Source organism: Triticum aestivum, chromosome 2B (genome assembly GCF_018294505.1).
Source record: "Triticum aestivum cultivar Chinese Spring chromosome 2B, IWGSC CS RefSeq v2.1, whole genome shotgun sequence".
In the NCBI taxonomy this organism is placed as follows: Eukaryota; Viridiplantae; Streptophyta; class Magnoliopsida; order Poales; family Poaceae; genus Triticum; species Triticum aestivum.
The window spans coordinates 204,535,119-204,555,623 of NC_057798.1; positions in this window are offsets into that span (position 1 = coordinate 204,535,119).

Consider the following 20,505-nt stretch of genomic DNA (forward strand, 5'->3'; position numbering starts at 1 on the left):
AAGCAAAATTCAATTCGGCATAAATTTTTTGTATGATCATCCATAAATTTAATCCATGTGTGGGCAATTACGAATCATTAATTTCATCCTCTCCCAAGATTGTGCAACATGCTCATGATCAAGTTGCTCAAAATTCATAGTATCGTTTCTAAGAGAGATGATCTTAGCAGGAGGAAAATACTTAGAGATAAAAGCATCTTTGCACTTATTCCATGAATCAATACTATTTTTAGGCAAAGGTGGAAACCAAGTTTTAGCACGATCTCTAAGCAAAAACAGAAATAGCTTCAATTTAACAATATCATTATCCACGTCTTTCTTCTTTTGCATATCACACAAATCAATAAAGTTGTTTAGATGAGTAGCGGCATCTTCACAAGGAAGGCCAGAGAATTGATCTTTCATGACAAGATTCAACAAAGCAGCATTAATTTCACAAGATTCAGCATCGGTAAGAGGAGCGATTGGAGTGCTAAGAAAATGATTGTTGTTGGTATTGGAGAAATCACACAATTTAGTATTATCTTGAGCCATCGTGACAAACAATCCAACACACAAGCACACAAGAGGCAAGCGAAAAAGAGGCGAACGGGAAAGAGAGGGCGAATAAAACGACAAGGGTGAAGTGGGGTAGAGGAAAATGAGTGGCCAATGCAAATAATGTAAAGCGAGGGATAAGGGTTTGTGATGGGTACTTGGTATGTCTTGACTTGAGCGTAGACCTCCCCGACAACGGCGCCAGAAATCCTTCTTGCTACCTATTGAGCATGCATTGGTTTTCGCTTGAAGAGGAAAGGGTGTTGCAGCAAAGTAGCGTAAGTATTTCCCTTAGTTTTTGAGAACCAAGGTATCAATCCAGTAGGAGGCTACATGCAAATCCCTCGTACCTACACAAACAAATAAGAACCTTGCAACCAACGCGATAAAGGGGTTGTCAATCCCTTCACGGCCACTTGCAAAAGTGAGACCTGATAGAGATAATAATAAGATAAATATTTTTGGTATTTTTATGATATAGATTGGAAAGTAAAGATTGCAAAATAAAATAGATCAGAAACTTATACGATGGAAAATAGACCCGGGGGCTATACGTTTCACTAGTGGCTTCTCTCAATATAGCATAAGTATTACGGTGGGTGAACAAATTACTGTCGAGCAATTGATAAAAAAGTGCTTAGTTATGAGAATATCTAGGCATGATCATGTATATAGGCATCACGTGCGTGACAAGTAGATCGAAACGATTCTGCATCTACTGCTATTACTCCACACATCGACCGCTATCCAGCATGCATCTAGAGTATTAAGTTCATAAGAACAGAGTAACGCATTAGGCAAGATCACATGATGTAGAGGGATAAACTCAAGCAATATGATATAAACCCCATCTTTTTATCCTCGATGGCAACAACACAATACGTGCCTTGCTGCCCCTGCTGTTACTGGGAAAGGACACCGCAAAATTGAACCCAAAGCTAAGCACTTCTCCCATTGCAAGAAAGATCAATCTAGTAGGCAAACCAAAATGATAATTCGAAGAGACTTGCAAAGATAACCAATCATACATAAAAGAATTCAGAGGAGATTCAAATATTTCTCATAGATAATCTTGATCATAAACCCACAATTCATCGGATCTCGACAAACACCGCAAAAAGAATTACATCGAATAGATCTCCAAGAAGATCGAGGAGAACTTTGTATTGAGAATCAGAGAGAGAAGAAGCCATCTAGCTAATAACTATGGACCCGAAGGTCTTTGGTAAACTACTCACACTTCATCGGAGAGGCTATGGAGTTGATGTAGAAGCCCTCCATGATCGATCCCCCCTCCGATGGAGGATCGGAAAAGGCCCCAAGATGGGATCTCACGAGTACAGAAGGTTGCGGCGGTGGAAATAGGGTTTCGTGCTGCTCCTGGATGTTTTCAAGGTATGTGGATATATATATAGGCGAAGGAAGTCAGTCAGGGGAGCCATGAGGGGCCCACAATGGTGGGGGCATGCCCACCCCCCTGGGGCGTGCATCCCTGCCTCGTGGCCGCCTTGTTTGTTTCTTGACGTCCACTCCAAGTCTCCTGGATTGCGTTTGTTCCAAAAATAACTCTCCCGAATGTTTCAATCCGTTTGGACTCCGTTTGATATTATTTTTTTTTGAAACACTGAAATAGGCAAAAAAGCAGCAATTTGGGCTTGGCCTCCGGTTAATAGGTTAGTCCCAAAAATAATGTAAAAGCGTATAGTAAAGCCCATAAACATCCAAAATAGGTAATATAATAGCATGGAATAATCAAAAATTATAGATACGTTGGAGACGTATCACTAGCACTTGGTACTAGGTTAATAGGTTAGTCCCAAAAATTGATATAAAATAGAATATAAATTCATATAAAACATCCAAGATTGATACTATAATAGCATGGAACAATCAAAAATTATAGATACGTTGGAGGCGTATCGGTATGGAACAATCAGATTCAGAGATTTTGTTGGCCACAACAAGCCATTTCTTATCATACCTCTAATCTTACAATTTAAGATATTCCGAGCTCTATTCATGTAAAGCAAAAGGTTTAACACCAAACCAGTACCATCTCAGACAATGAAACCCTGGTAAGTTACCCCCTGTAACATCCCGAAATTAATTTAGAATTTTGGGATGTTACACCCCCCAAGTGTAGGACCCACGAACACAGCTTACATCAGAGAATACATCAAAAGACATGGATGTTTTCAGAGACACATCCATTACAATAACTAATTGTTGCTACTACCTTTGCTCTTGGCTTCTTTGGTAACAGCTCTCGAGGAGTTGTGTGAGGTCACAGTCTTCAGCTTCTTGTTACCCTCTAGCTTCTTTCTCTCCTTTTCCTCCTTGAATGTTAACCATGCATAAACTGGAGTAGGGTTTTTAATAACTTTTCCAGGAATAGTGGGAGGCTATGCATTACAAGCATTACAATTTCTATCTGTGCAAACATGTTTCTTGCATCCTTTGTTAAGTGATTGCAATTTGAAGCTTCTTCTTACCTCAGTTTCTACTAGTGGCAGTTTATCTTTCCTTTTCTTGCCTCCATATATGGATGGAAGATGCGGAAGTAGTAGAGTGACCGTCTCCTATAGTCAAGTCCCTTTGAGTGACTGGTAGATTCTCTTACCCTATCGGCGTAGAAGCAGAGGATTGCAGGATACAAGTAGGTGACTTAGTCTACAGAGGTTTGTGAGGAATAGCAAAAGATTTGAGGGTTTTTGATTCAGATCCTTGAATAATTGAGTCCTAGACTTGTGACTTGAGAAACTATTTAGCCCATTAAAACTAGTGAGGGGAGACAACGGTAAGAAAGTTGACCCATTCTATGGGAACCTGGATTACCTCTTTACTGTTTTTAGTAGGAGCAAATGTCTCTTTCCATATTTTAGCCCCTTCCTCTCCAAGTAGTTAATCACGAGTCTGAAGTGGTTGAGATAGTGGAGTTATCTTGATCACTGGGTCATGGCCTAGCTCGAGAATCATAACAAGATCCATTGTGGGATTATGATAATGAAGTAAATAAATAGGCTCAGGGAATCCAACGGGAGCAGAAAGTTCAGAATTGTCTTGCTTACCTGACATAGCTTACTCATTCTGATTTTGCTGTGTGGTAAGCTCTCCATGAATAGGAGCAGAGCACTGTGCTTTGGTATCAAAAAGGATGTTGCTAACAAATTAAACTTGTTAAGGAGCAAACTGAGTTTTGATATGGCCAGGAGTGAGAGCAGAAAACTGTTCTTTAGAATCAATTAGTGCCTCAGCTTCAAATTACGTTGGATCATTGTCCACCTCCTCAGTATAACTCTGCTTTTTGGACAGAATAGCTTCAAGATTGCAATATGGTTCCATAATATTCATTTTCTGTTCCAACTTGGCAAAGTTCCTTGGCTCTACCTGGTTGTTGAGCTGGAAAAGAGGGCTCTGTCCTACAACATTCATGGGTTGCTGAGTGATACTTCTCAAACGTATCTATAATTTTTGATTGTTCCATACTATTATATTACCCGTTTTGGATGTTTATGGGCTTTACTTTACACTTTTATATCATTTTTGGGACTAACCTACTAACCGGAGGCCCATCCCGAATTGCTGTTTTTTTGCCTATTTCAATGTTTCAAAGAAAAGGAATATCAAACGGAGTCCAAACAGAATGAAACCGTTGGGAGCGTGATTTTGGAACAAACGTGATCCAGAGGACTTGGAGTGGAAGTCAAGAAACAAGGGAGGCGGCCACGAGGTTGCCCGGCGTGCTACCTACAGGTGGGCGCGCCCCCGACCCTCGTGGGCCCCTCGAGCGTCCACCGACCTACTTCTTCCTCCTACATATACCCACGTGCCCCGAAAACATTAGAAGGGACCACGAAAACCTAATTCCACTGTCGTAACCTTCTGTATACGTGAGATCCCATCTTGGAGCCTTCGCCGGCGCTCCGCCGGAGGAAGAATTGACCACGGAGGGTCTCTACATCATCTCCAAGGCCTCTCCGATGAGTTGTGAGTAGTTTACCACAGACCTTCGGGTCCATAGTTATTAGCTAGATGGCTTCTTCTCTCTCTTTGAATCTCAAAACAAAGTTCTCCTCTATCTTCTTGGAGATCTATTCAATGTAACTCTTTTTGCGGTGTGTTTGTTGAGATCCGATGAATTGTGGGTTTATGATCAAGTTTATCTATGAGAAATATTTGAATCTCCTCTGAATTCTTTTATGTGTGATTAAGTTATCTTTACAAGTCTCTTCGAATTATCAGTTTGGTTTCGCCTACTAGATTGATCTTTCTTGCAATGGGAGAAGTGCTTAGCTTTGGGTTCAATCTTGCGGTGTCCTTTCCCAGTGACAGCAGGGGCAGCAAGGCATGTTTTGTATTGTTGCCATCGAGGATAAAAAGACGGGGTTTATATCATATTGCATGAGTTTATCCCTCTACATCATGTCATCTTTCTTAATGCGTTACTCTGTTCTTTATGAACTTAATACTCTAGATACATGCTGGATAGCGGTAGATGTGTGGAGCAATAGTAGTAGATGCAGGCAGGAGTCGGTCTACTTGTCACGGACGTGATGCCTATATACATGATCATGCCTAGATAATATCATAATTATTCGCTTTTCTATCAATTGCTCGACAGTAATTTGTTCACCCATCGTAATACTTATGCTATCTTGAGAGAAGCCACTAGTGAAACCTATGGCCCCCGAGGTCTATCTCTTATCTTATAAGCTTTCAATTTACTTTTATTTGCATCTTTACTTTTCCAATCTATATTATAAAATACCAAAAATATATTTATCTTATCATATTATCTCTATCAGATCTCACTTTTGCAAGTGGCCTTGAAGGGATTGACAACCCCTTTATTGCGTTGGTTGCGAGTTATTGTTTGTTTGTGTAGGTGCGTGGGACTTTTGAGGAGCCTCCTACTGGATTGATACCTTGGTTCTCAAAAACTGAGGGAAATACTTACGCTACTATTGTTGCATCACCCTTTCCTCTTCAAGGAAAACCAATGCAAGCTCAAGACGTAGCAAGAAGGATTTCTGGCGCCGTTACCGGGGAGGTCTTCGCTCAAGTCAAGACATACCAAGTACCCATCACAAACTCATCTCCCTCGCACTTACATTATTTGCCATTTGCCTCTCGTTTTCCTCTCCCCCACTTCACCCTTGCCGTTTTATTCGCCCTCTCTTTCCCAATCTCCTCTCTCTTTTGCTTGCCTTTTTGTTTGCTTGTGTGCTCGATTGCTTGTCACGATGGCGCAAGACAATACCAAATTGTGTGATTTTTCCAATACAAATAATAATGATTTCCTTAGTACTCTAATTGCTCCTCTTAATGATGTTGAGTCTTGTGAAATCAATGCTGCTTCGCTGATCTTGTTATGAAAGATCAATTCTCCGACCTTCCTAGTGAAGATGCCGCTAACCATCTAAACAACTTTGTTGATTTGTGTGAGATGCAAAAGAAGAAAGACACGGATAATGATATTGTTAAATTGAAGTTATTTCCGTTTTCACTTAGAGATTGTGCTAAAGTTTGGTTTTCGTCTTTGCCTAAGAATAGTATTGATTCATGCAATAAGTGCAAAGATGCTTTTATCTCTACGTATTTTCCTCCCGCTAAGATCATCTCTCTTATAAATGATATTATGAATTTTAAACAACTTGATCATGAGCATGTTGCCCAATCTTGGGAAAGAATGAAATTGATGATTCGCAATTGCCCTACTCATGGTTTGAACTTATGGATGATCATACAAAAAATTTATGCCGGCTTGAATTTTGCTTCTAGAAATCTTTTAAATTTGGCCGCGGGAGGTACATTTATGGAAATCACCTTAGGAGAAGCTACCAAACTCCTGGATAATATTATGGCTAATTATTCTCAATGGCACACCAAAAGATCTACTAGTAAAAAAGTGCATGCTATAGAAGAAATTAATGTTTTGAGTGGAAAGATGGATGAACTTATGAAATTGTTTGCTACTAAGAGTGCTCCTATTGATCCCAATGATATGCCTTTGTCTACTTTGATTGAGAGTAATAATGAATCTATGGATGTGAATTTTGTTGGTAGGAATAATTTTGGTAACAATGCTTATAGAGGAAACTTTAATCCTAGACCGTTCCCTAGTGATTCCTCTAATAATTATGGAAATTCCTACAATAATTCTTATGGTACTTTTAATAATATGCACTATGATCTTGAGAATAGTGTTAAAGAATTTATGATCTCTCAAAAGAATTTTAATGCTTTGCTTGATTTTTTTTTTCTTAAAGTTGATGATTTGGCTAGGATTGTTGATAGACTTTCGCTTGATGTTGATTCTTTGAAACTTAGATCTACTCCTCCTAAGCATGATATCAATGAGTCTCTCAAAGCTATGAGAATTTCCATTGATGAGTGCAAAGAAAGAATCGCTGGATTGCGTGCTAAGAAAGAGTGTTTTGTAAAGGCGTGTTCTTCTAGTTTCCATGAAAATAATGACGAGGATCTAAATGTTATTGATGTGTCCCCTATTAAATCTTTGTTTTGCAATATGAATCTTAATAATGATGCGACTGGAGATGAGTCAACTTTAGTTAAAAGGCGTCCCAATGATTCAGAGTTCTTAGATCTTGATGCTAAATTTGGTAAAAGTGGGATTGGAGAGGTCAAGAGTTTAAATAGCATTGAACCCACTATCTTGGATTTCAAGGAATTTAATTATGATAATTGTTCTTTAGAAGGTTGTATTTCCTTGTTGCAATCCGTGTTGAATTCTCCTCATGCTTATAGTCAAAATAAAGCTTTTACCAACCATATTGTTGATGCCTTGATGCAATCTTATGATGAAAAACTTAATTTGGAAGTTTCTATACCTAGAAAACTTAATGATGAGTGGGAACCTACTATAAAAATTAAAATTAAAGATCATGAGTGTTATGCTTTGTGTGATTTGGGTGCTAGTGTTTCCACGATTCCGAAAACTTTATGTGATGTTCTAGGTTTCCATGATCTTGATGATTGCTCTTTAAATTTGCACCTTGCGGATTCTACCATTAAAAAGCCTATGTGAAGGATCAATGATGTTCTTATGTTGCAGATAGGAACTATGTGCTCGTAGATTTTATTGTTCTTGACATAGATTGCAATCTTTCTTGTCCTATTATTCTTGGTAGACCTTTCCTTAGAACGCTTGGTGCAATTATTGATATGAAGGAAGGGAATATTAGATCCAATTTCCATTAAGGAAAGGCATGGAGCACTTTCCAAGAAATAAAGTCAAATTACCTTATGAATCTATCATGCGAGCTACTTATGAATTGAGTGCCAAATATGGCACTACTTAGATCTATCCTCGCTTTTATGCCTAGCTAGGGGCGTTAAACGGTAGCGCTAGTTGGGAGGCAACCCAATTTTATTTTACTTTTCTTGTTTTTGCTTCTGTTTAGTAATAAATTTTTCATCTACCTTCTGTGTAGATGTGTTTTTATGTTTTAATTAGTGTATGTGCCAAGTAGAACCTATAGGATAACCTATGGTGATAGTTAATTTGATTCTGCTGAAAAACAGAAACTTTGCATGCACAAAATTTTTTTTAGTAATTCATAGAAACGTGCTTTTGCGTTGATTATTTTTGCTGTAGATCAATAGACAAATTTCTCAGGACTTCCTATTTTGGTAGGATTTTTTAAGTTCCAGAAGTATTCGAGAGTTACAGATTGCTACAGACTGTTCTGTTTCTGACAGATTCTGTTTTTCGTGTGTTGTTTTCTTATTTTGATGCATCCATGGCTAGTATGTAGGGGTATGAACCATAGAGAAGTTTAAATACAGTAGTTTTAACACCAATATAAATAAAGAATGAGTTCATTACAGTACCTTATGTGGTGGTTTTTCTTTCTCGCACTAACGGAGCTTATGAGATTTCCTGTTGAGTTTTGTGTTGTGAAGTTTTCAAGTTTGGGTAAAGATTTGATGGACTATGGAATAAGGAGCGGCAAGAACCTAAGCTTGGGGATGCCCATGGCACCCCAAGATATTCAAGTATAACCAAAATCCTAAGCTTGGGGATGCCCCGGAAGGCATCCCCTCTTTCGTGTTCGTCTATTGGTAACTTTACTTGGAGCTATATTTTTATTCGCCACATGATATGTGTTTTGCTTGGAGCGTCTTGTATGATTTTATTCCTTGCTTTTTAGATTACCACAATCATCCTTGCTGTACACACCTTTTGGGAGAAACCCACTTGATTGGAATTTAGTAGAATACTCTATGTGCTTCACTTATATCTTTTGAGCTAGATAGTTTTTGCTCTAGTACTTCACTTAAATCTTTTAGAGCACGGCAGTGGCTTAATTTTGTAGAATTTGTTAGTCTCTCATGCTTCACTTATATTATTATGAAAGTCTCTTAGAACAGCATGGTATTTGCTATGGTTATAAAATTGGTCCTAGAATGATGGGTATCCAAGTTGGGTTTGGGTATAATAAAAACTATCATAGAAAGTGAATTGGATGCTATAATCAATTTGATACTTGATAATTGTTTTGAGATATGGAGGTAGTGATATTAGAGTCATGCTAGTTGGGTGATTATGAATTTAAAGAATGCTTGTGTTGAACTTGGCAAGTCCCGTATAAGGCACGTATGGTAAAAGTTGTGTAACAAATTTGAAACATGAGGTGTTCTTAGATTGTGCATCCTTATGAGTGGCGGTCGGGGACGAGCAATGGTCTTTTCCTACCAATCTATCCCCCTAGGAGCATGCGTGTAGTGCTTGGTTTTTGATGACTTGTAGATTTTTGGCAATAAGTATATGAGTTCTTTTTGACTAATGTTGGGTCCATGGATTATACGCACTCTCACCCTTCCATCATTGCTAGCCTCTTCGGTACCGTGCATTGCCCTTTCTCACCTTGAGAGTTGGTGCAAACTTCGCCGGTGCATCCAAACCCCGTCATACGATACGCTCTATCACACATAAACCTCCTTATGTCTTCCTCAAAACAGCCACCATACCTACCTATTATGGCATTTCCATAGCCATTCCGAGGTATATTGACATGCAACTTTCCACCGTTCTGTTCATCATCATGACATGCATCATCATTGTCATATTGCCTTGCATGATCATGTAGTTGACATCGTATTTGTGGCAAAGCCAACATGCATAATTTTTCATACATGTCACTCTTGATTCATTGCCCATACCGGTACACCGCCGTAGGCATTCATATAGAGTCATATCTTGTTCTAGTTTTGAGTTGTAATTCATGAGTTGTAAACAAATAGAAGTGTCATGATCATCATTATTAGAGCATTGTCCCCAAATGAAAAAAAGAAAGGCCAAAAAAAGGAAAGGCCAAAGAAAAAATAGAAAAAAGGCCAAAAAAGAGCCCGAAAAGAAAAAAAGAAATAAAAAAGGGGGCAATGTTACTATCTTTTTCCACACTTGTGCTTCAAAGTAGCACCATGTTCTTCATATAGAGAGCCTCATATGTTTTCACTTTCATATACTAGTGGGAATTTTTCATTATAGAACTTGGCTTGTATATTCCTACAATGGGCTTCCTCAAATGCCCTAGGTCTTCGTGGGCAAGCAAGTTGGATGCACACCCACTAGTTTCTTTTGCTGAGCTTTCTTACATTTATAGCTCTAGTGCATCCATTGCATGGCAATCCCTACTCCTCATGTTGACATCAATTGATGGGCATCTCCATAGCCTGTTGATTATCCTCGTCAATGTGAGACTTTCTCCTTTTTTGTATTCTCCACTCAACCCCCATCATCATATTCTATTCCATCCATAGTGCTATGTCCATGGCTCACGCTCATGTATTGCGTGAAAGTTGAAAAAGTTTGAGATTATTTAAGTACGAAACAATTGCTTGGCTTGTCATCGGGGTTGTGCAAGATGGGAGCATTTTTGTGTGACTAAAATGAAGCATAGCCTAACTATATGATTTTGTAGGGAGGAACTTTCTTTAGCCATGTTATTTTGAGAAGACATGATTGCTTTGATTAGTATGCTTGCAGTATTACTATTTCTTATGTCAATATGAACTTTTATTTTGAATCATTTGGATCTGAACATTCATGCCACAATAAAGAAAATTACATTGAGAATAATGCTAGGTAGCATTCCATATCAAAAATTCTGTTTTTATCATTTACCTAATCGAGGACGAGCAGAAATTAAGCTTGGGGATGCTTGATACGTCTCCAACGTATCTATAATTTTTGATTGTTCCATGCTATTATATTACCTGTTTTGGATGTTTATGGGCTTTACTTTACACTTCTATATCATTTTTGGGACTAACCTACTAACCGGAGGCCCATCCCGAATTGTTGTTTTTTTGCCTATTTCAGTGTTTCGAAGAAAAGGAATATCAAACGGAGTCCAAACAGAATGAAACCTTCGGGAGCGTGATTTTTGGAACAAACGTGATCCAGAGTACTTGGAGTGGAAGTCAAGAAACAAGTAAGGTGTCCACGAGGGTGCCCGACGCGCCCCCTACAGGTGGGCATGCCCCCCCCCCTCGTGGGCCCCTCAAGCGTCCACCGACCTATTTCTTCCTCCTACATATACCCACATACCCCAAAAACATCAGAAGGGACCACGAAAACCTAATTCCACCGCCGTAACCATCTGTATTCGCGAGATCCCATCTTGGAGCCTTCGTCGGCGCTTCGTCGGAGGGGGAATCGACCATGGAGGGCCTCTACATCATCTCCAAGGCCTCTCCGATGAGTTGTGAGTAGTTTACCACAGACCTTCGGGTCCATAGTTTTTAGCTAGATGGCTTCTTCTCTCTCTTTGAATCTCAATACAAAGTTCTCCTCGGTCTTCTTGGAGATCTATTCGATGTAACTCTTTTTGCGGTGTGTTTGTCGAGATCCGATGAATTGTGGGTTTATGATCAAGTTTATCTATGAGAAATATTTGAATCTCCTCTGAATTCTTTTATGTGTGATTAAGTTATCTTTGCAAGTCTCTTCGAATTATCAGTTTGGTTTGGCCTACTAGATTGATCTTTCTTGCAATGGGAGAAGTGCTTAGCTTTGGGTTCAATCTTGCGGTGTCCTTTCCCAGTGACAGTAGGGGCAGCAAGGCATGTATTGTATTGTTGCCACCGAGGATAAAAAGATGGGGTTTATATCATATTGCATGAGTTTATCCCTCTACATCATGTCATCTTTCTTAATGCGTTACTCTGTTCTTTATGAACTTAATACTCTAGATGCATGTTGGATAGCGGTCGACGTGTGGAGTAATATAGTAGATGCAGGCAGGAGTCGGTCTACTTGTCACGGACATGATTCCTATATACATGATCATGCCTAGATAATCTCATAATTATTCACTTTTCTATCAATTGCTCGACAGTAATTTGTTCACCCACCGTAATACTTATGCTATCTTGAGAGAAGCCACTAGTGAAACCTATGGCCCCGGGTCTATCTCTTATCATATAAGCTTTCATTCTACTTTTATTTGCATGTTTACTTTTCCAATCTATATTATAAAATACCAAAAATATATTCATCTTATCATATTATCTCTATCAGATCTCAATATCGCAAGTGGACTTGAAGGGATTGACAACCCCTTTATTGCGTTGGTTGCGAGTTCTTGTTTGTTTGTGTAGGTGCGTGGGACTTTTGAGGAGCCTCCTACTGGATTGATACCTTGGTTATCAAAAACTGAGGGAAATACTTACGCTACTATTGCTGCATCACCCTTTCCTCTTCAAGGAAAACCAACGCAAGCTCAAGACGTAGCACTGAGTAGGTCCAACAAGCAAGTTTAAATCATTTTCTACTATTGGGAGCATCGAAAAACAAATTTATCAAACGGCTTGACTTTCCTTAATAGTCTCTGTAAACAAATATAATAGCATTTAGATCATTGCTTTATTTCTTTTATCATCAAAATTGTAGCCTATCTTCCCCATTTTGGGGGGAGGGGTGGGGGTGGGGTTAGCCATCCTAATCCAGTGCCCAATACCACCATGTCGGTACGATGCCACAAATGGTTGTTGTAGTATCGCCGTCATATCCGCCAGACATCCACCGCCGCTTCAAAGCACTGTTGCAGCATCGTCAACCGGTTGACAAATGGGCCATGTTTGTCGGCTTGGTTATTCAGGGTGGCATTATTGGGGATCCACTAGAGTGTTCATCCCCAATAATTAGAAATGTATTATAGTGAAGCCCACATAAGTGGTTGTTATGGGAGTTTTATTAGGGAACTGTTGGGGATGCTCTAAGTCCCTTCATATGGCGATGTGTTGGCAGCCTAACCGCACTTCATAAGTTCAATAAATGTGAGTCATTCATCCCAACTCCATCAAATCTATCTATTGAGATACTAAGCTCCCTAGATTTGAAGCCTTTTGATGCATTAGGGGTTATGAGGCCACTCTGTGGCCGGGTGAGTGTGTGTCACTGGCGGCTGTCCACATTGAAGTGGACTAGGAACAATGATTTTTGTGCATCTCATGAAGCAAACATTTATAAAATCCCAACAATCTCAAGCATGGACACATGCCAACAACACTGGCTAGATGTACTTCTAGACTTTCTAAAGGATGTAGTGGTTGGCGATGTGCCGCATCGAATGATGTAATGTAATTCTTTAATTCAATTTCAAAAGACCGTACTCTATTCTTATACCCTTATAGTGCATAATGGTTTCGGTACAAAACGCACACACTTATAACTATAATTTATCGACTAGTTTTTCCTGATTTTTAGAAGGTTCTAGGAGGTATTGTCGTTTTTTTTTGCTTTTTCTCTATTTTTTTCTTTTCATGTTTATTTTTCTTTATTATTATTGTTTGTTTTCTTATCTTTTTATTTTGTATTTTATCTTTTCACATTTTAATTTGATGAACATTTGTTACTAAACTCCATAGATTTGGATTCTCTTGGTACGCTAGGGTCGTGGAGGTCATTGTGGGCCCCACTTGTAACGGCTCATGTCACATTATTTTAGCAGAAGTGTGTGTCGTTGGCTCAAAATTTGGAGTCTATATGCATGGAGGTGTGGCGAATTTCCACATATAAGTGAACCAGGAACTTTCATTTTCATGCAGCTCATGAAGCACACACTTGCAGATAACCAACGATCTAGTTTAGGCACACGCACGCACACATACGCACACACGCATGCACGCACACAGGCACGCACGCACGCACGCACGCGCGCACGCACGCACGCACGCACGCACGCGCGCACACACACACACATAACCTTCATGGCTCGGATGGTCTTCCTAGTTTTAAGAAGGTTCTAGAAGGTATTGCCGGGTTTTTAGTTTTTCTTTGTTTTTTGCGTTTTTCTCTACTGGTTTTAATAGATTTTTCTTTTGGTTTTCCCTATTTTTTCTTTTCATGTTCCGTTTTTACTTTTGATTACTATTATCCTTTTAATTTTCTTCTCCTTTTCATTTTTATTTTCTTTTTCAAATTTTAATCAATGAATATTTATTAAAATTCGTAAAAAGAATCGTAGAACATTTTTTTCTTTCAAATTAATGGTTTTTAACTCATGAACATTTATAAAGCATGTCATCTTTTTTAGTTTTTGAAGCCTTTTAAGCTCGTGAACATTTTTTTAAAATTAAGGTTTTTAATTTGCAACATTTTAAAAAATCTGAGATTTTTTAAATCCATGAACATCTTTTGATTTAACAAGCTTTTCAAATGAAAAATGATAGCCGGTTTTTCTGAGCTAGCTATGGAGCGAGCGGAGGAAGAACTAAGTGAGCGAAGCGCTTCGTGTCGGCCCTTGTGAGCATTGCAGAAGCAATTCAATAGTTTTTAGCATGGAAGAGGAGCTCTCAAGGGGCTTACACAAACTACCACTGGCTAAAGCGAGGTTGAAATGTGTAAGTGCGCCACAGCCACGAAGGGTACAATTTCGCCCTCCTCTCAGAACAACTATCGTATCCAACCTAGCTCGATATATGATATACCCAGGGAAATGCAGTACACACATTTGTAAGGAACTGATCTCTTTTTGTTAAAAAAGAAAGAAACCGGGGGTAAGGGACAAGGCAGTAGAGTTTGAGTAGGACTAGATTTGCTACCCTCACACAGGAAAAGGTGGCTAAAGAGCACAAAAATTGGACCAACACAGATGCGGCTTCTACATCAACACCATTTCCCTTATGACAAAGCGTGAGTAGTTTACCACAGACCTACAGGTCCATAGGTAGTAGCTAGATGTCTTCTTCTCTCTCTTTGATTCTCAATACCATGTTCTCCTTGATGTTCTTGGAGATTTATTCGATGTAATACTTTTTACGGTGTGTTTGCCGAGATCCGATGAATTGTGGATTTATGATCAGCTTGTCTATGAATATTATTTTAATCTTCTCTGAATTCTTATATGCATGATTTGATATCTTTGTAGTTCTCTTCGAACTATCGGTTTGGTTTGGCTAACTAGATTGGTTTTTCTTGCAATGGGAGAAGTGCTTAGCTTTGGGTTCAATCTTGTAGTGTCCTTTCCCAGTGACAGTAGGGGCAGCAAGGCATGTATTGTATTGTTTCCATCGAAGATAAAAAGAAGTGGTTTTCATCATATTACCTGAGTTAATTCCTCTACATCATGTCATCTTACTTAATGCGTTACTCCGTTCTTTATAAACTTAATACTCTAGATGCATGCTGGATAGCGGTCGATGTGGAGTAATAGTAGTAGATGTAGAATCGTTTTGGTCTACTTGACACGGACGTGATGCCTATATTCATAATCATTGCCTTAGATATCGTCATAACTTTGTGCTTTTCTATCAATTGCTCGACAGTAATTTGTTCACCCACCGTATTATGTTCTATCTTGAGAGAAGCCTCTAGTGAAACCTATGGGCCCCGGGTCTATTTTCCATTATACAAGTTTCCGATCTACAATTTTAGTTTCCGATCTACTATTCTTGCAATCTTTTACTTTCCGATCTATAAAGCAAAAATCCCAAAAATATTTACTTTATTGTTTATCTATCTCTATCAAATCTCACTTTTGCAAGTAACCATGAAGGGATTGACAACCTGTTGATCGCGTTGGGTGCAAGTTTGTTTGATTGTTTGTGCAGGTATTCAGTGATTTGTGCGTTGTCTCCTACTGGATTGATACCTTGGTTCTCAAACTGAGGGAAATAATTATCTCTACTTTGCTGCATCACCCTTTCCTCTTCAAGGGAAAAACCAACGCAAGCTCAAGAAGTAGCATGTACCGCAAAACGAGACTCCATGGACTACTGTTCGTGCACCATCAGCTTCCTACTGCACGCCTCCATGGGCTACTGTTCATCCGCCCATGCCTACCGCCTCCACTGGGTCCTATTCATCCACCCCCAACCGGTTGGGGTGTGGTGTACCGCGATATGCCCTCCTCTGGGTCCTGTTCATCCAGCGTCAGCCACCTACGGTCGGGGTCCTATTTATCCAACCCCACCGACTTGGGTGGGCGTACGAGGAGGGGGGGCAGCAACGGGAACCGTTCATCCACAACCAACCAACCGGCTAGGTCAACTCACCACATCTCGTGCAAGGGGCTCGATCAATGCAAGTCTCGACTCATTCCACGTATCACGCGCGTGGCAGCAATATGCATTGTTCATCGAGAAGCAACCAACCGGCTAGCTCAACTCAAGAACGTATCGCACGGGGGCTCGATCGACTTCAGGAATAAAAAACAAGGGATCAATTGCTCGGGTTCAGTTAGCAGTGAAGGGATCGTTCGGCTTCAGTTAGCATAGAACAAATCGCTCGGGTTTAGTTAGCATTGAGGCGATCTATCGTCTTCAGTACATAGCAATGGGATCCATGGCTCGTGATCAGTATGTAGTGCAAGGGTTCAATCGATTACTCAGGTTCAGTAAGCAAATGTCACAATTGGCTTCAGTTAACAAACACCTTGCACACACACGCGTATGAGAGAAACATGCAAACCACACTACATTGCTCGGCCCCGACCACCCACCGATTGCCCACCGTAACCGAGAACTGCCCAAAAATTTACTCGCTCTCGCTTCTACCTTGACTTTTTCCGTCATGGACGGACCAAAGAATGTCATGCAGGCGCGCCTCCGGCACGCCCAGGACAAAAAGCCCATTTTTGTCATGATTTTTTGTCATAGAAGTAGGAGCTCACCACATTTATGATAATATGTGTTTTTGTCACAAATATCGTCATAGAATTGTCACACCAATGACAGAAAAAGTTTTCATTCAGGCCATAATATCATGGAAGTGTCTTTTTTTGTAGTGCCATCGTGATCAATAGTTATGGCATGGCCAGACTTAGTGTTATATCTTGTTACCATGTCCTAACCATATTGCCGTCAATGCACCAAAAATGGGGAGACTGAAAGTACAAGTGGTACTTAATTATATTTTGGTGGTGTGACATATGGTTTGTGATCCCCACCCCCCCCCCCATTTCAAAAAGATCAAAGGCGTGGTTTTACCACAACTCAAAGGGTTTCATTTTGGTTTGATTTGAGTCATAAAAAACTGCACTATTAAGAGGGGTCATCATGGATGAATATCATGGGAACACATCAAAACATGTACACCGGCCCTCCCACCCTTTCTCACATATTTGCCTTGTAGCATGCTTCACCGAGGTGTCCCTTGAGTTTCAACAGAAACTTCTGTGTGCATGGGGTCTTTGACCCCCTTGCGCACGGGGTGGTCAGTAACTTTCTGGACACCCCGTGTGCATGGGGTCTTTGACCCCCATGTGCAAGGGGTGCCACAAAACTTCCTAGACACCCCATGCACACGGACGAAAGTGCAACTATCCCTGCGTAGTTTTGGTAATGATTAGCAACATATAGCTCATTAAACTAATGCCATTTCAAGATAAATATTTCAGGAAAGTTCAATGACTGTCATGGCATGGATAAGGAATGTGGACCCCTCAAAATGCTAAGGACAAAAGATTGGCTCAAGCCCTAAAGTCCAAGACTCTACATTTTCTATTTTAGTGATCCAAGATCACATTGAGTCTATAGGAAAGCCAATACTCTTAAAAGGGGATGAGGTGTTGCTTAATGGCTTGCTTGCCCAAAATGCTTAGTGATATGCTCCAAAAGCCTTCAACCACTTTCTCATATCCACATTGTCGGTGTCAAAACCGGCGGATCTCGGGTAGGGGGTCCTGAAGTGTGCGTCTAGGCAGATGGTAACATGAGACAAGGGACACGATGTTTTACCCAGGTTCGGGCCCTCTTGATGGAGGTAAAACCCTACGTCCTGCTTGATTAATATTGATGATGTGTGTTACAAGAGTGGATCTACCACGAGATCAAGGAGGCTAAACCCTAGAAGCTAGCCTATGGTATGATTGTTGTTCGTCCTATGGACTAAAGCCATCCGGTTTATATAGACACCGGAGAGGGCTAGGGTTACACAAAGTCGGTTACAATGGTAGGAGATCTACATATCTGTATCGCCAAGCTTGCCTTCCACGCCAAGGAAAGTCCCATCCGGACGCGGGACGAAGTCTTCAATCTTGTATCTCCATAGTCTTGGAGTCCGGCCGATGATGATAGTTCGGCTATCCGGACACCCCCTAGTCCAGGCCTCCCTCAGTAGCCCCTGAACCAGGCTTCAATGACGATGAGTCCGGCGCGCATATTGTCTTTGGCATTGCAAGGCGGGTTCCTTCTTCGAATAGTTTGTAGAAGATTGTGAACACCGGGATAGTGTCCGGCTCTGCAAAATAAATTCCACATTCCACTGTAGAGAGAATAATATTTACACAAGTTCAATCTGCTGACGTATTTGGTGGCGTGACGTCACACCACTACCAAGCCTTTACTTGAATCGTCTTTATTATACCGCCTCGGCGCGTTTAGCGAAGCGGTTTCCTTGGCACGTCTTGTCGAAGCAGAGATCGTGTTCCCCTTATTCCGGGATTCCCATCAATACGGACGTGGGTAACCCAACCGCGCCCGTTGCCACGCCTCCTCCATCGAAGGCGAGTTCCAAACGGTTACGGGGACGGCTCTTGGTATTCTCCCTCTTTATAATGAGACCAAGGCTCGTTTCTTATCTTCAATCCTCAATCAAATCCGCCCCTTGCCCCGAGCTCCAACACTCAGGGCTCCAGATTCGAGCGCTTAGGAACTTCAACAATGTCCGGCCCTGACTTGCAGGGCCGCTGGATGCCCTCCTCCGTCACGGAGGAGGACGTGCTAAAGCTGAGAGAAGCCAGGTACTTAACCTACGAGATTTCGCATAGGCTTCCTGCCCAAGGGCAAGTCATTCCTACTCCCGAGCCAGGCGAGAGCGTTGTGTTCGTGTCTCACCTCCGCCGGGGTTTAGGCTTCCCGATGGATCCCTTCGTGAGGGGGCTCATGTTTTACTATGGGTTCGAATTCCACGATCTGGCTCCGGAGTCCATCCTCCACATCTCATCATTCATTGTCGTCTGTGAAGCCTTCCTCTGCACTACCCCTCACTTCGGTTTGTGGCTCAAAACCTTCAACGTGGAGCCGAAGATGATCGAGGGGCGTCAAGCAGAGTGCGACTGGGCGGTTGTAAGCAAGAGGGCTGATGCTCCATGGCCCGAGGGCTCTTTCTAGGAGGAGCTCGGTTCGTGGCAACAGGAGTGGTTCTATATTACCGCTCCCAGGGGCAGCAGGCAGAGGCCGCCGCCCGTCTTTCGCTCGGGACCTCCACAACGGCTGATGTCATGGGTCAACAAAGGGCTTAACTGGGGGCCGTCAAAGGATGTACCCCTATTGCAGGGTCGGATTCGAGACCTCCAAGAGAGGGAGATCAATCTAGTCATAGTGATGCAGGTTATGCTGGTTCGGCGTCTTCTGCCCTGCAAACGTCGCCCCCTCCACCTATTGGAATTCAATCCAGAGGGGCCACAAGCTCTCCAACACTTCATGGGTACGACACCCGTGGAGATGTACAAATTGTTCTTCGGATCACAAGAAGTGTGTCCGGAATTGATTGAGGATGCCGGCCTAAGCTGCAATCGCCCGGATGCTCAGGTAAGTAGCCCTGTGTCCGGACATACCATTTGTCTCCATACTCTTGGATTTGCTTTTTAACCAGTCGTCCTTTGAACAGGAGTAGATAGCGCAATCAAAACTGATACGGTGTCCGGCCCCCCTCCCAGAGACCGCGCCAGATTCGGTGTTGGTCAAGATGCTGGAGGTTGCGCCTCTAGAGGAGGGCGAAGGGGAAAACAGAGAAACTACCGCCTCTACTAAGGAGGCTTTCGAGAAAGGGGGGATCGAGAATCCCTCCTTCCAGGGGGAGAAGAGGACTGCTTCCGAAGATCCGTAGGCTAAGGCCTCAAAGCGGGGGAAGAAATCTTCACCAGAGGGTCCTACACAAGGGGGAACCCTGGCCGTACTATCTCCCCTAAGGAATCAGCCCTCCAGCGAGCCGTAAGTAGAAAAAAGGGGAGTTTTGTAATAAGAGACATCCCTATTTTTGCTTCTGAGGATAACCGAAGTTTTTATCTTGTAGTTCGGATCTCCGTCCTTCTCAGCTGAGCTCGTCTTCGGGGGACCTTCGTTCGCAGATGATGAAGAGCGAGACGCCTCCATCTGCCGTGCCATCAGGCGGGGCGGGCGACCCTGAAGTATCGTCGCGGAGGGTCTCTCCAAGTCCGGCGGGGCCGCAGAGTTCGGCACCAACTGGTGTACGGCCGGGAGAGCTGAAGGATTTGCTCGAGAGGGCGTCTATCTCAGAAGGTCATCGTACATTGATGAGTGCGGTGATTGAAAGAATTTCATCTGCCGAGGGCGGGTTGCATGATGCCGTCAGAAATTTGCTGGCGGGGTTTGAGGTACGTAAAAATGACATACATTTTGACAGTTTTTACACATAAAGTGCGCCCTGTGTAGATAGTAGCCCCTGAGACTCGGTATGTTGTCGAAAGCGACAGCGTGCCGAGGATCATAATCTCAGGTGTTAATTCTCGCCTTTCCTATGCAGGTGGCTGATAG